We start from the raw sequence: 16,314 nt of genomic DNA, 5'->3' as shown, positions 1-16,314 counted from the left end.
TTATAATAACTCAACTCCATGGCTGGTATTTAATTTTTTCAGGGAAAAAAAAATTATGCACTAAATGTCATCAGCTGTAATCCCCTGAATGCGTAAAAAACATTAAATTTCTAACTAATACCGGAGTCCTTGATACAGCCACCTTGCTTCGAAAATTAAGGAAGGACAAAACGGAAAGTACAACAGAAGAGGAGAGGTTTACTAAGGCATTAGGTACCCTGTGGGCATAATAAATGTGAAGCCAGAATTATTATTATTATTATTATTATTATTATATGCACAATAGCATAGTCTCACAAGTAAAATACTTAATATGATTATAACAGTTATAGCATATAATTCAGCAAAGAGCTTTGGGTAAGGGGGGTGGAGGTGGTAATTGTGTCCTTGCTGAGAAACACCTGAGAGTTTCACATCACTGAACAGAAAGAGACACATTCCCTGTGAGCTATTCCCCGACCCCAACCAAAGGCACAGAGCCTCCCTAGAGAGCCCTGGAGGCAGGGAGCTTCTCAGGGCCCCCCTCCTATGACATAGTGTTCTTCCTGCTGACTTCATTCATTTCCAAGCTTTGACTCTCCCGCCTGCCTTTTGTCCCTCTTGGACTCACACTCTCCCATGGGCTTGGGCTTGGGGCATGGTCGGACCCCCGGGGCATTGTTCATCACTGGGCGGGGCCTCACACCAAAAGAGGCCAAAAAGACAGAACGGTCAAATTATATCATAATAACAACAACAACAACATCCATTTGTGAATTTTTTCTGAATACCAGGCACCCTACGCTGCTAAGGGTCTTAGTTATTTCTTTCATTTACTCCTCAGTGCAACCCTAGGAGTTAGTTCTGTTTGTATCTGCCTTGTACAGAGGAGGAAATGAAAGTTCAAAGATCAAATTCCTGCAGGGTCACTGAGCTAGTGGGAGGGAGGGGTTCAGGTTTCACTCTGGGCCCTTAGTAAGGATGCCTCTCATCCTCCTCAGTTTATACCAAGCCTGACCCACCAAACTGGGGGCAACACGAAATAAGCCCAATGCCCATGCCTCTTTTGTGGGTGTCATCCCCCTGAGACCCTGAAAGGGTGGGCAGATGGCGCAGTTCCCATTTGTGCCTCTAGCATGTTATCTCCTGGTGATGGATGTGTCTTCACTCCCTGCCTGTGACCCTTGCCATCCACAGGACCATCTTAAGAGGAAAGAGAGGGAGACAAGCCGGGGGGGTAAGGTGGACAAGAACACCTCTCTGTAATGCACACCCCCTCAAAACCCCGGCATTCTGGTGAGGCCAGCAGCTCTTCAAACTCCACAGGGCTCCACTTGACACGCCTTCAGTGTCCTCTTGTTACACAGGGTTGGACAATCCTATTAATGAGATTAGCTTTGTCTAAACATTAATTAACCTAGGTGGATATGAACACGGGATAGAAGTGAATCCTCTTAAACCTTTGAGAACCAGATTCCTATCACTCCATTAAAAAGAGATTTATGCCAACATATTGACTGCGGCCTTGACAGAAAGGCACAGACACTTTCTTGAAATTGTCAAACAGTAGATCAGCTCAGGTACCTTTGGGGGGCATCCACGGTTACAAATTTGAATATTTTCCCAGCATTGTTCTTTCCTGTTGGCGTATCCTCTTATTATGTTTGAATAACTGCAAAGGGATAAATTCAAGATATTTTACAATTTCATTCAGAAACTCCTCAGTTTGGTTTTCTTACTAAATTCAAGTACATTGTTTCATTAACACTGTATTTTATTATTGTTTAATTGTATCTATATCTACCCACATTCAAGTTCTTAGGATACTATATAAGAAGAATCCTCACGTTTATTCAGAAAATACAAAATAAAATTATATAAATTTTCATCATTCTTAAGCATTTTACGACAAAGGATGTAATAGAATAATCTCAATTTCCTAGCCTGTGTGAGGAATGACCCTTCTGTTCATTTCCTTTGAGACTTAAATGGTACAATACGTTACTTCACCCTGGAAAATCAGGAATGATAAAGAGCAAAGTATGCCGATGACTGTACGTTCTCAATCTATATTGCCTTGTGAGTTTCTTTTCTCAAAAAAAAATTGCACTGACAGAGATGCATTCGCCTGTGAAAGACCCATAAACAGAATGATGACCGATATTGAATTGCCAAAGGGTGAAAATCTGATTGTATTCTGATCATAAAAAATAAGTAATGGTGCCTTTTTTTAATAAATGAATAGAGATAAAATGGTTAAAGTATCATCAGACAGCTCTGATCTTTCTCCTCTTATGAAGGCAAAATGAGAGGTCCAAGGATTGTGTAGAGTATGCCAGACAGGTAGGAGAGGATGAGGGGTTAAAGAATGAAGAACCCCCAGGAAAAAATTACTATAATAATGGGGGAGGTCAAGGACATATGCACAGGAACACACACAAACGAGACCAAATAATTTGTTTGTGTCATAGAACACACCATATGCATGCCCAGAAAATTGGTGGTAACGAGAACCCAAACAACTATCACCAAGACAAAATGTGTTACGTGCAAGTTGAAGGAAAAGACATTCAGGAAGGGAGACATGACAATAAACTACATTTATATAGCATTTTACTCTTTCAAAACCATTTTCTTATTATGTCATTTACTCTCCAAGAGAGCTATGAAATAGAAAGCTTATTTATTCACTCACCTTGTTAAGGAATAGGTTCTGGAGGCTTAGTATGGAATGTAAAGTATGACAAGGTTAATAAGAAAAAAAGTGAGACAAAAGAAATAAAACAAGGACAGATGTGATGTGAAGCCAAGAATAAAGCTCTTATTCTTACTGCTCTGTGACCTCAGTCAGGGCTAAGTGGGCCCAAGGTCAACTGTAAAAAGTAGCAGATCCTACATTAGATTATTTGACTGGTGTTCCTGCTCTTAAAATAATCAGCAGTTACAGATGGGGGCAGTCCCTAAAAGTAACAGACAAAGAAAATAGCCTGTAGTTCTCTTAAAGGAATTTAGGATTTTTTGCAGACTTATTTCTGTATGCTTTTTTTACAACCACTTGAATTGTGGAATATCTCACAGAAGTCACCCTAAGTCAATGTAAAGTTATTTTATGAAAGAATATTATAAAACCAGATAGGTCTATAAGGCTGTCACCTCTACTCTTATTCTTCCATGTGTTTCTCCCTAGACCATAGATGATTTTTGTGCTCTCTCGTGAATACAGATAACTCTGTGTAATACTTCATGGTGCTTTGGTAGTTTTGTGAGGTGTTGCTACCAGGCAAGGTTGGGGATTAAGATCAGAATGGGATTTGTGATTGCAAGAAGAGGTGTTGAATAAATGATACCTAAGAAGGAAGACTGACAGAAGGATTAGGAATGACAGGTCTGGAATCACAATGCTGGTTACGTACTTCTACCTTGCCACTTAGCATATGATTCTGGGCAAGTTCCTTTTCTCCTCTGCCATTTCTCTTCTTCACACGTAAAATTGAAAAAAATCATAAAATGGTCTCATTCAGCAGATATAAGTATTAAAAGAGATAATGCAAGGGGCACCTGGGTGGCTCAGTCAGTTAAGCGTCCAGCTCTTGATTTCGGCTCAGGTCATGCTCTCAGGGTCATGAGATCAAGCCCCATGTCGGGCTCTGTACTCAGTTCAGAGTCTGCTTGTCCCTCTCTCTCTGCTCCTCCCCATGCTGTCTCTATTTCTAAAATAAATTAATAAAATCTTGAGAGAGAGAGAGAGAGAGATAATGCATGAAAACATTTAGAAGAGGGCTTGATACATAGGAAATACTGGCAAAAATGCTCTATTATTATTTTATAAGTACTGGAAGTGACTCTTTCTGACAAAGGGACTTTAAATTGCCTCCGTTGTCACCTCAACCTGCTAACCTTGAGTAACAATATAGAGATAGTGCAGGAGGAGGCCCTCATCTTAGAGAGATGTCTGCCCATCACCCAGCCCTTCCCAGTAACTAGCAAAGCAGGCTGGCAGTGTTTCTGAGAGAATACTGGAAAAACCTTCTGAAGAAAAAAACACCTTTCAAAGAAATCAATTGATTAAAACTTAGCCCTTAAAGACTCCTCTTTGAACACAGGTAAAAGCAAAACCCAAAAGGAATGAGTTTAAGGAATTGACCTCAACTGATAACAAGGAGCAAAGAGCTCTTTTAAAAACTAGACTACTTAGCATGCCCCGATATGGAAGAGGAAGGTGCCGATGATTCCTCTTTCCAGTATAATCCACCTCCCTTCCCTTCTCTCATGCATGCATCTTCTCAGAAAGTCATCTCTGAGTGAAAGCTTCATTGAAATGGACAGTATTTGTCACTACTATTTTAAGAGATATTTTACTACTGTTTTAAGGTCTTTGACATTCTCCTATCTGCCCTCAGGTAAATTTTCAGTCCCTTAGTCTTTTTCCCCTTCATTCTTCAACCATGAATTACCCTACTTCAAGAGGTTTCAGAATCGGAGCTCTCTTGGTTGAGGAGGGATTTTTGTACTTTCTTAGGTCAGGGAGACAGCCTGGAAATCCAATTAATGTTGTAAATGGACTTTGTTACCATTATATAGAATAGAGATACCTCCAAGATATAGAATACTTTATGAAAGTACAGACTCTGACAGCTGCCAAGATTATATTTGAGGCTGATAAAACTCATGAAGTCTTCATGGTATTCAGTTCATGCTATTGTCCTTAGCCCATCATCTCTCCATACAGGTATCATAGAGAAAAGAGGCTTTTTAATTCTGAATGTGTTACCTAAGGATTAACAGAGACAGAATAGACTAGGGAAATGTTCATGGTTGATTTTGTTACCATATATTCTCGTCTGGTATTATTAGTCCAGGTATTGTTTAAATTATGGATTATGCATACTACACTCTATGTCCCGAAATCCTTAAAAGATTCACCCATGGTCATTTTAGTTTTGTTTTTTTTTCCCTCAAAGCCAGTGCAAAGTGGTTCCATCATAGCAATAAACATTGTGGAGCCCTTAACAAGGATGTCTAATTAATAATTAATACTGGACTCAGAGGGGTGCCTGGGTGGCTCAGTCATTAAGCGTCTGCCTTCGGCTCAGGTCATGATCCCAGGGTCCTGGGATCAAGCCCCACATCGGGCTCCCTGCTCGGCGGGAAGCCTGCTTCTCCCTCCCCCACTCCTCCTGCTTGTGTTTCCTCTCTCACTGTCTCTCTGTCAAATAAATAACTAAAATCTTAAAAAAAAAAAAAAATACTGGACTCAGAGAAGCTGTATGTGCTACCAAAAGATTCATATGCATGGGGCCAAATGGGAAAAGCAGAATAAAAATTATACGTTTTGTAAGTATAGCACATTATAATCTATGAGGAACTTTTACATATATTATTGCATTTGTCCTGAAAACAGCCCATGAAGTGAATAATAGATAGGCCATCAGCATGTCTAGATTTAATCAGTCACAAGCAGCACTGAAAATATATCACAAAAGTTAATTTCAAATTTTGCAGTTATATATTTTAATTGTCTGTTCTATGACAATATAATGTGGCAAAGAAGTTCTTAAAAACTGAGTAAATTTGGCCAATTGCTCAACATCCATATCCTGATGCAACTTGTCTACTTGATGCCAAGATGGGCTCCTTTGATCTGAAGGGTAACTTAAATTTTAATGATATGTGGGTGGGGTGGAGGATGGGGGGCAAAGTTACAAAGAGATATAAGAAAACTTTGGTGGATAATGGATATGTTTGTTCTGTTGGTTGTGGTCCTGGTGATTTCACAGGTATGTGTGTATGTGTGTGTATATATATATATATATATATATATATATCAAAATTTATCAAATTATATTTATATTAATTAAACATTAGAAATATGTTTTAAACATTTTACTGTTCCAATTTATTAAAAAATTAAGAGGTAAAGATACAATAGAACAATATTTCCAAATGTGATAATTTATGAAAACTCACGAGGCATTCTGCTCCAATGTCAAGGATTTTTTGTACTATCTCTTTTGATAGGTTGAGACCTGAGGTTTCTTGAAGTTAATGATTTGCCTAAAGGTGGGCATTAAATAGTAAAGACAAAGCTTGAACTTGACACTGATTCCTAAGGTCCTAAGTCACTGATCTTTACTAACTAAGCTAAGTGTTGAATGTTGCTCTGACAATCCCAAAGTCTGTTAGAACTAAACAGATTTGAGACAAGGAGTAGCCCTCGGTAAAATTGTTGAGTAATCAAAAGTTGATGGTTAGGGCATGTAAAATCTGTCTTCCCACACACTTGCTCTTTGCTTTCACTTGCTCTTTCTCTGACCTAAACAACCTCTGTGCAGCCAGGTAACCTCCCTAGCCCTTCTGCTGTGAAACCACCCCTTGGTCAACCCATGGCATCCTGCAAAAAGACTGCCAGGTATAGTGTTCCACTCTTTCATGATCTTTCTCTTCACTTTCCAGAACAGTAACAAATTTTCTGAGAAACTCATCTATCACCAAGGTCTCAATGATGAAAATAGAGTTATCTGTTCCCCTAAAGACATTTACACTTTAGAAGAATTCATGGACAGTCAGTACACTAGCTCAAGCATGTGGATGTTTTCTTTTCTTAAGAAAAGAAATTTTAGCCCCTGGGTAAGTAATTCTGGAAGATTTGTGGCTTTTTCTGTCACCACCTATTCAATTTATGGGTAGAGAATGCTAATCAATGTATAAATGTCAACCTCTTTCCCGTCCTAGAAGGCAATCCTCTAAACCATGTTAAACCTACCAACATGAAATAGATGGTCCTCTCGCTAGCTCTTGTCTAAAAGCCAAATCAAACTAAAGGAACAGTACTAGGTGTATATTGGGTGCTCGATAAATACCAGTTAAATTGAAAGGTGGATTCTTGGGGGGAAAACAATCAGGAAACTATACCTTCCTTGTGTCTCCTTCTTTCTAATTTGAATTCCTGATAAATCTCAGCAACAGTGTAATGAATGCTTAAGGAATAGAATGTCCTTCTGGTTTACCCTCTGTTTCACCGAGTCTTTGATAGGCACAGTATGATGGGCATGTCAAATCTGAGGTCACTAACGCATTCCTGACTGGTGAATACTCTATTCTGTTAATTAGCTGACAGTTTCCATGCCTTAGATTTAGAACAGATTAATAACACAGATGTAGTCTCCACTCCATATAGGTTGGCTGTACTTTTGCTCTGGAAGAAGGAAAATCAGATGCTTTTCTAAGCAATATAGAGCAGGGTGTACAACCAGCCCCTCCACAGATGTGAGCCAGACTGTGAGACCTAAGTGAAGGGTCTTACAGACCAGAAGGGGTTCTGGGTTCCCCAGTTCTTGGTCTAAGCCCCAGATTATAGGAGCAGGAATAAAGAGACTAAAGAACTTGTTCTCTGAGGCATCCATTTTCATTCATTTTAACAAAAAGTTTTTTTAAAAATCTAGAAGACTAAAGTGTGAGATATGTAATGATGCATTCAGCATCAGAATTATGCCAAAGACTTTACATTACAGAAGCCCACTAATACGATTTCACTAAGTCCCAAAAGTAAATGGAATTTGATAATCACATCTATTTTCTCTAGAGAGAATTAGAGTGGGTTTCTCTGATAACATCCAGTCCTCTGATATGACTGTATGTCTTACAGTCATAGTCAAGCCCTCTGGAAATCATAGTGGAGAGGTTCTGGTTTATCAGGTTTACCGCCAAGAAAGGCAGACAGGAAACATCCCATCCTCATCATGCTGTCCTCATCATTTTTCACCCTGGCTCTGTTTTCTTTTTAATTTTTTTCTCCCTTATTTAGAGGCTATTGAGATTCCAAACTTGGAAATCAAGTCTAATGTGACAGACCTGCAGGCAGAACATTTAGAGAGCTTTTTCATTTCACACTGTGATAAGTTAGGGAGCTGTTCATCTATTTCTCTCCTCCACCGGGCCACAACCAGGATGCTCAGTCCTGCAGAATGACATCTCTCCTGGTCTCCAAATTCTGATATGGTTGTATGTCATTGTCTCTCTCAGAGCTAGTTAAGCGTTTACCAGACATGTAATAAAGGAGATGAATTACCTGCTCATTTTAATCACTGATGCCCAGCTCTGGCTCAGCTTTTGAAAATCTATCTCCTTTCTTCTCCTTTGCCAATAGCCCCGCCTAGCCAGCATTTGACTTTTTCTTTTTTCTTTAGAAGACAGAGAGAGAAGAGCAAGTGGGGAGGGGCAGAGGGAGAGAGAAAATCTCAAGCAGGCTCCAGGCTCAGCATGGAGCCAGATGTGGGGCTTGATCTCAAAACCCTAAGATCATGACCTGAGCCAAAATGAAGAGTTAGATGCTTGACCGACTGAGCCACCCGGTGCCCCCATTTGATTCATTTCAACCAAGTAAATGGCAAATTTCATTGCATTAAAAAAACAACAACAACAACAACCAGGAAACAGTCACTTATTATCCTTAGCGGTCTGGCTTTGCTGCCTATGGAATCCCATCACTGTCTAGAATCCATTCACTTCCCCATTTTCCTAGAAGATTATCCCAAACCTTCTCTTACCTACCTATATCCACAACTCCACTATCCTCACTCTCAGCTCATGACATTACCTCCTACTTCCACCACTCCACTCAGAAGTGACCTTCTGCAGACTCCCACAGCTTATCTCCCACCATCCCACCTATTAATGGATCAACTTCTCAAGTTGCTATTTACAATCACACCCTCCCCATGGGTCCCAGGTCCCATCCCTGCGGTCTGCTCTGGGACTTCACTCTTGAATTCTCCTTTCTCTTCTATATCATCCATTTGTCACTCCCCACTGATTTACTCCCATTAGCATACTAACATGTAAGCCCTTCTCTCATTTTAGAAAAGGAAGACAAAGTAAAACCTCTCGACTCCACTTCCCCTACCAACTTATGCTGGATTCTTTTGCTCCCCTTTGTAGCAGATATCCTTGAAAGTGATCTATACTCTCCGTTTCTCGTTCCTCTCTTCTCTTTATCTCTTTAACCCACTCTGGTCAGCATCCACCACCACCCCACTCCACAGAAACTGCTCTTTTTGAAGGCACCAATGACCTCCACGTTGTTAATCCCATAGTCAGTTCTCTGTCCTCTTCTTACTTCACCTGTTACATGGTTTTACACTGTTTCCTTCTTAACCCATTCTCTTCACTTGGCTCTCAGGACACCACACTCTCCGTTTTTCTATTAAGTCACCAGTGACTTCTGTGTCCTTTGTGGGATTTTGTTCTAAACAAGCTCTTAATGTTGCAATACCATAGGGTTCAATCCTTGGCCCTTTTCTGTGTTCTATGTACCTTTACTCATTTGATGAGCTCATTGATTCTCATGGCTTTAAATACTATCTACATTCCGAAAGCTCTCAAATATATATCATAAACCTAGAACTCCCTTGCAAACACCAAACTCAAATATCCAACTATTTATCAGCATGTGCACTTGAATGCCTATATTCATATCAAACTCAGTGTGGCCAAACTGAACTTGGTCATTCCTACATGCCAGTATCTGTTGTACCTATAACCTTCCTCGTCTTTGTCAATGGTAACTCCATCCCTCCAATTGCTTTGGTCCAAAACCTTGTATATTTGACTTTACACTTCCTTTCATGCCATACATCCAATCTATGAGCAAATCCTTTGGGGATTTGCTCAGGTATATATCTATATATATCTGAGCAAGATATTCTATATCCAGAATTAACCACTTTTCACTACCTTTACTACCTCTATTTTTGTCACCCAGGCACAAATAACCATCATTTCTTGTTTGGAACATTGCAATATTCTGCTAACTGGAACTCTGCTTTCATGCTTGCCTCCGGATAGTCTACTTGCAATGCAGCATCCAGAGTATTCTTAGAAGGTAAGTCAGGTCATGGCACTCCTCTGCCAAAACCCGTGATGATGACTCATATTTCTTTGGAGTAAAAGCCATAATCCTTGCAAAGGGAAAGTGCAACCTGATCTGTCCTCTCTGACTGCATCCCCTACTTCTTTCCTCCTCTTCCTCATTCTGCTCCAGCCATTCTAACTTCCCTGTTCCTCCAACATGCCAGGCTTCCGGCTTTTGCGTTAACTCTTCTATCTGCCTGAATGCTCTTCCTCCAGTTCCTTCTTAGCTAATTTCCTCTCCTCCTTCGTGGCTTTGTGCGTAGGTCACCTTCTCATTGAGACCTACCCTAATGACACGATACAAGCTGCTTCCCCTTAGGCAACACTCTTCATCCTATGCTACTTGCTTCTCCATAGTCCTTATCACATTCTAAGCAACGTTGTACTTTATACTTATTATGCTTCTTAGTTATTGTCGATCTCTCTCAGCTAGAATGTAAGCTCCATGAGAGCAGGGATCTTTGCCTTTTTCTTTCCCACTGATGAATTCCAAAAGTCAAGAGCAGTACTTGCACATAGCAGACACTCAGTGAGTATTTGGTGAATGAATGAATGGAGATAAATGCACTTAGTGACATAACCAATAAACCCTGTTATCACATCATTACATGGGTCATATGATCTTGGAACGCTGTCTATAGCCAATCAGTGATGGCTGTTGTCCAAAATATAACTAAACAACAAAGCCCAGTGACCTGAGGGAGTCTGGCAGGAAATACTGTTTGCTAGAACCAGTCTGTATTAGGAAATGTCCAATCCAGCCCATCTGGTTGCCTGTGGACTGCTACTGAGAATGCAAATCTTAGAGACAACAAAGATGTGTAGAAGCAAATGAGCAGTATGTTAAGAAAAGGCAGTTAGGGGGCACCTGGGTGGCTCAGTCGGTTAAGCGTCTGCCTTTGGCTCAGGTCATGATCCCAGTGTCCTGGGATCGAGCCCCACATCAGGCTCCCTGCTCAGCGGGGAGTCTACTTCTCCCTCTCCCTCTGCCTGCCGCTCCCCCTGCTAGTTCTCTCCCTCTCCCTCTCTCTGTCTGATAAATAAGGCAGTTAGTAGTCTTAAGTAAATAAAAGCTATGAGACAGCAAGTCAGTAATGGATTCAGACAGAGGCAGAGGGAAGTCACGAGCCAAGAATGGTAGTCTGGGAGTTGTGTCTTACACTGGAATCACTGTGATATCCTAAAGAACTTTCCAGTTCCCCATGAAACCTGATGTTGACATTGGTGGGACTCTGCTTACTTCTCCATCCTTATAGTAAGTCCCCATCAACTCAGGCAACCTGGGTGTGTCTTTGTTTCTTACAGCCTAGAATTGCTAATTAGTACACAAAAGCATCAAGTCCTTGTTAGCTTCCTTATATCCTCCTAGCTCCGTATAAAATTCTGAAGCAACTCTCAACTCAACACCAGGAGGTAGGGTAATGGGGTGAATGAATGTGAGCTTTGGAGCCAGCCTGGCTGGGTCTGAATCCCAGCTCTGCTACTGCCCACTTGTAGGAGCTTTGAGAACTTACTTAATCCATCTATTCCTTATTTTCTTTATTTCTAAAAATGGAACTATGTTAGTATGTACCTTTAAATTAGTTGTGAGGATTAAAATTAGAACTCACATGTAACATGCTTACAAACCGTAAGAGACTCAATCACAGGAAACAAACTGAAGGTTGCTGCAGGGGGGGAGGATGGGGTAACTGGGTGATGGACATTAAGGAGGGCATGTGATATAATGAGCACTGGGTGTTATATAAGACTGATGAATCACTGACGTCTACATCTGAAACTAATAATACACTATATGTTAATTAATTGAATTTAAATTAAAACAAGAAAAAGAAATAGGCTATCAAGCAAGAAAAAACATGGCAAAGTCTTAAATGCGTATTGTTAAGTGAAAGAGGTCAATCTGAAAAGACACCATACTATTTGATGCTAACTATATGGTATTCTGGAAAAGCCAAAATGACAGAGACAATAAAATGATCAGTCATTGTCAGGATTTGGTGGATCAGAAGAATGAATGGGTGGGGCACAAGGAATTTTCAGGGAAGTGAAACTGTTCTGTAAGATACTGTAATAGACAATGCATGATATTATACTTTTATTAAGACCTGTAGAATTGAATAACATGACGAGTAACCCTAATGTAAACTATGGACTTTAGTTAGTAATTATGTATCAATATTGGTTCATTAATTATAACAAATGTACTACACAGATGCATGATATTAATAATAAGGGAATGGGGGTGGTAGATGAGAACTGTCTGTACTTTCTGCTCAATTTTTCTGTAAACCTAAAACTGATCTAAAAATAAAGTTTGGTTATTAAAATTTAAAAAAAAAAGAACAGTGTCTGGAACACACTGGGTGCCAGTAATTGTTGGTTACTATTATTATCTAGGGTAGTACTATCCAATAGAAACATAATGGGGGGACACCTGGGTGGCTCAGTCGGTTAAGCATCTGCCTTCTGCTCAGGTCATGATCCCAGGGTCCTGGGATCGAGTCCCACATCAGGCTCCTTGCTCAGCAGGGAGCCTGCTTCTCCCTCTCTCTCCCTCTGCTTGTGCTCTCTCTGTCAAATAAATAAAATCTTTAAAAAAAAAAAAAAAAGAAACATAATGGGAGCTGCGTATATAATTTAAAATTTTTAGTAGTCATATTTAAAAACAGTAAATGGTAATGGGCAATTTTAATAATATATTTTATTTACCCCAATTTCTAAAATATTTCAACATACAAGTCATCAAAATCCAATGAGTATTTTATAATTATAGTACATATCAATCCAGACTAGACATAGTATTAAATACTCAAGAGCCACTAGTGGCTATAACAGAGAAAACCTATGGGGAAATGCCTCTTTTCTGGCTTTCTAGAACCTAGATTCTTCGTTACAATGACTTCTTAAAATGCATGCTATTTTCTTTGAAACTATGGTAGGGATGCATGGGTGGCCCAGTCGCTTAAGGGACCAACTCTTGATTTAGGCTCAGGTCATAATCTCAGGGTAGCGAGATGGAGCCCCTCGCTGGGCTCAGCACTCAGTGGGGAGTCTGCTTCTCCCTCTCCCTCTACTCTTCCCCCACGCACTCTCTCTCTTTCTGTTTCTCTCTCTCTCTCAAATAAATAAATGGATAAAAATCTTTAAAAACCAGACAAACCAACCAACCAAGGTAAAAGCCCCAAGATTCAGTGCCCCCCCACGCAGTGTCAAACCAGAAAATTGATTGAGAACTTGAGTTTATAAAATCCTATACCTAACCTCTCCAAGTGGACCCAGTTAACCCGTCCTTTCCCTAAGACATGATCCATTCTTCTTGCAGTGGGCACATTGATGCTGGCATTCTGCCATCATTCATTCTCCTCAAACATTTCCTTCCATTCATTTGATTCATGTTCTAATTCATATATTGATTTGTACTTTCAGGCTCTTTCTCTTGCTTTTCTCATCATCATCATTTTCTGGAAATGAGACATGGAGTCAGATGACAGCGAGGTAGGGGAGAGGTCAGGCAGGAGAGCTAAAGGAATGGTTTTCTACGATACCCAAGTTGGGAGCTAGGTGAAGCATTGGCATTGTGAGTTGATGTGTGGTGTGGCAACGGGTGAAAAGAGGGATGTAAAACTCTTCCACTTCTGTTTCTCTTCACTGCCACTCCTTCTTCTGGTCCCCACCCCTCTATGCTAGACTACAGCAACAGCCTCCTGAGTAGAATGTATGAAACAACAGGGCTAAATTTCTACCTCTTCATTTAGCTCGGTATCTCTAGTAACTAGAATTATACTGACACATAGTAAGCACTTGCCAAATATTTAGGGAGGAAGGAAGGAAGGAAGGAAGGAAGGAAGGAAGGAAGGAAGGAAGGAAGGAAAGAAGGAAAGAAGGAAAGAAGGAAGGAAGGAAAGGTAAGAGAGGGGAGGGAGAGAGGGAAAAAAGGAAAGAAGAGGGATGTTTCCTCCTTGGCTTTCCTTTAATCCATTCTCCATTTCTTTTTTGGAAATGCTCACACACAATACTGCAGCCCACAAGACTATGCCTAATCTTGCCCCCTGTTCATATTGTCTGCCTTGTTGACTCACTCTTCCCCCCTCACTACATTCTAACCAAACTGCCTCTTTTTAATTCCTTGGACTAGCTGAGATTATCACTGCTTTGGAGCCATTATTTTGCCATTTTCTCTGTCTGGAATGCTCTTTAATGGCATCTCCTTATCCTCAAAGTTGCATGTTAAATATTACTGATTAAAATAGGCTTCCTTTGATCCCTACCCCATTGCTCCTTATGTTAGATGTCCTCGTTTTATAATTACATATTTATGCATTTGCTTACCTATTATTAGTCTACATGCCTCATTCCCATGCCTACCCAGTAGTGAGCTCCATGAAGGGCACGCACCATGCTTATTTCATTCACCTCTCTATATCCAACCCCCAGTAGGGTGCCTGGTACATACTAAATGTCAACTCATAAATGCTGAATATATGACATAGTTCCTTGACATACAAATTGCTTCTCTGGACTAAGTTACTTCATCATTTCCTTTAACCTGTGTATCACATTTTAACCTGAACTGTTATGAAAGTGGGAGACGTTTGCTAAAGAGATGGCACCTGGATGTCCTATTTGCCTAGGAAAAGCACCATTGTTGGAATACCTCCGGCAAGAGTGATGGTTCAGCAAGGCATAGTCTGACTCTGGTGTGATGTTTCACTAGCTGTGGAGAAAATTTCCAGTGGCATGATTCATGCCCCAAAACAGGGCACCTTGAAGACCAAAGAGGCATTGTTTTGAAAGAATCCTATTTTTAAAGATAACAGGGAATCTTCTTAAACAAGAAACCACCAAATCTGAAAAAAAGGCACCACGTGGATATTCTGACAAGATCGGGCGCATTCAGGGTGGTATGGCCGTAGACCACATGGGTATTCTAACGAGGAAGTAATGAAGATAAGGGAAATTATCACCCTTTTGTTCCTTAGGAACAAATATTTGTCCCTTAGGAACATAACAACAATGACAACAATAGCAATAACTCACTTTTCATGAGGATTTATAATATTCCAGTCACTCTGCTAAATCCTTTACGTGCATAATCTCATTTAACACTCATAACAACCCTATAGAGTTGGGATTATAATTATATCCACTTTACACACAAAGAAAAATGATGCATAGATTGGTTTGATATCTTGACCATGAATACCTTTAAGTTGCAAGGCTAATATTTGAATACAAGTCTGACGATTCCAGTGTTGATGGCTCTGTGCCTTTAGTCAAGCATCGTGAAGTCTGTAATGACAGATGGAAGATGGCAGCTAGTATGCTTACAGATGGTGAGAAAGCCCCCTTCAACCATAGGACTCATGCTGATCTTGAGAGCAGTGATGTAACTACTTGGGTGGTACATAATGGATGTTGAGAGCATGTGGTGGTCCTTCCCTAGAATGGGAAAGATTTTCTACCAGAAAGCAACTGAATTTGGAGGAGCAGGAGCATGAGAGGATAGAGAAGCACAGTTAAAACAGCTCACAGGGGGACCTCTGATCAAAAGGTCTAAGCTGTTGTTTCTGGCAGATCTCAGTCTAGCAATTCTGACCCATGTTCTCCTACTCAGACTCTACAGCCCTGCTCAGAATGCCCTCTTTCTGTCAAGCTGTCTCTCTTTTCCCAACCTGGTGATACTCTTATAGAGGACCTACTGGACAGTTGAAATGTTACCAAAGAAGATCAGAAATCAGTTGTACTATAGTAAAGCATCAGAGAGTCCTTAAAATTGTCCAAGTATGGAAGCAAGAGACTCTTAACTTCTGGCCTGAATTATTCTTTCAAACTCATTTTTCTCTACTTCTTAACATGATGATGATGATGAAAGTAATAATTTCTCATTGTGTATAATTAAATAAAACAGAATAATAAAATTGAAAGTGTTCTTCCCTCCTATACACACAACTCCACTCTTCAGAAGCACCATGTTAACAGTTCGAGGAATATCTCTTTATAACCATCATTTCTATCCATTATACCCATGAGACAGCAGATTTAATTCTTCTTTTTTCAAGTGGAGGAATAGAGCCCTCAGAAAGGAACCCAATTCTCTAAAGGGGTCTCAGTATAGCTGAGAGGGGGGAAGACTCCACATCTAATTCCAGGGTTACCCTTACTAGCTGTGTGGGTGTGTGTAATACATATACACATTTAACATCTAACTCTGGGCTAGACTATGACATGGAGACCATAGGGCCAAGCTGCCTTCTAGCAGATGTGGGGAGGACATATATCTCACACAGCTGAAGTATTCAGTACTGGGCACTGGCTACATAGAGCTGCTTATTAAGGCAAGGGATTTGTATATAAGGCACAATAGGAGTTCTTAGGAAACAGCATCGCTTTAAATGGTGTGTGTCATAGAGGAAAGTGTGCTAG

This window comes from Halichoerus grypus, chromosome 3, assembly GCF_964656455.1.
Source record: "Halichoerus grypus chromosome 3, mHalGry1.hap1.1, whole genome shotgun sequence".
Lineage (NCBI taxonomy): Eukaryota > Metazoa > Chordata > Mammalia > Carnivora > Phocidae > Halichoerus > Halichoerus grypus.
The sequence above is the reverse complement of the archived record's forward strand: the minus strand, read 5'-3'. Positions refer to the sequence as shown.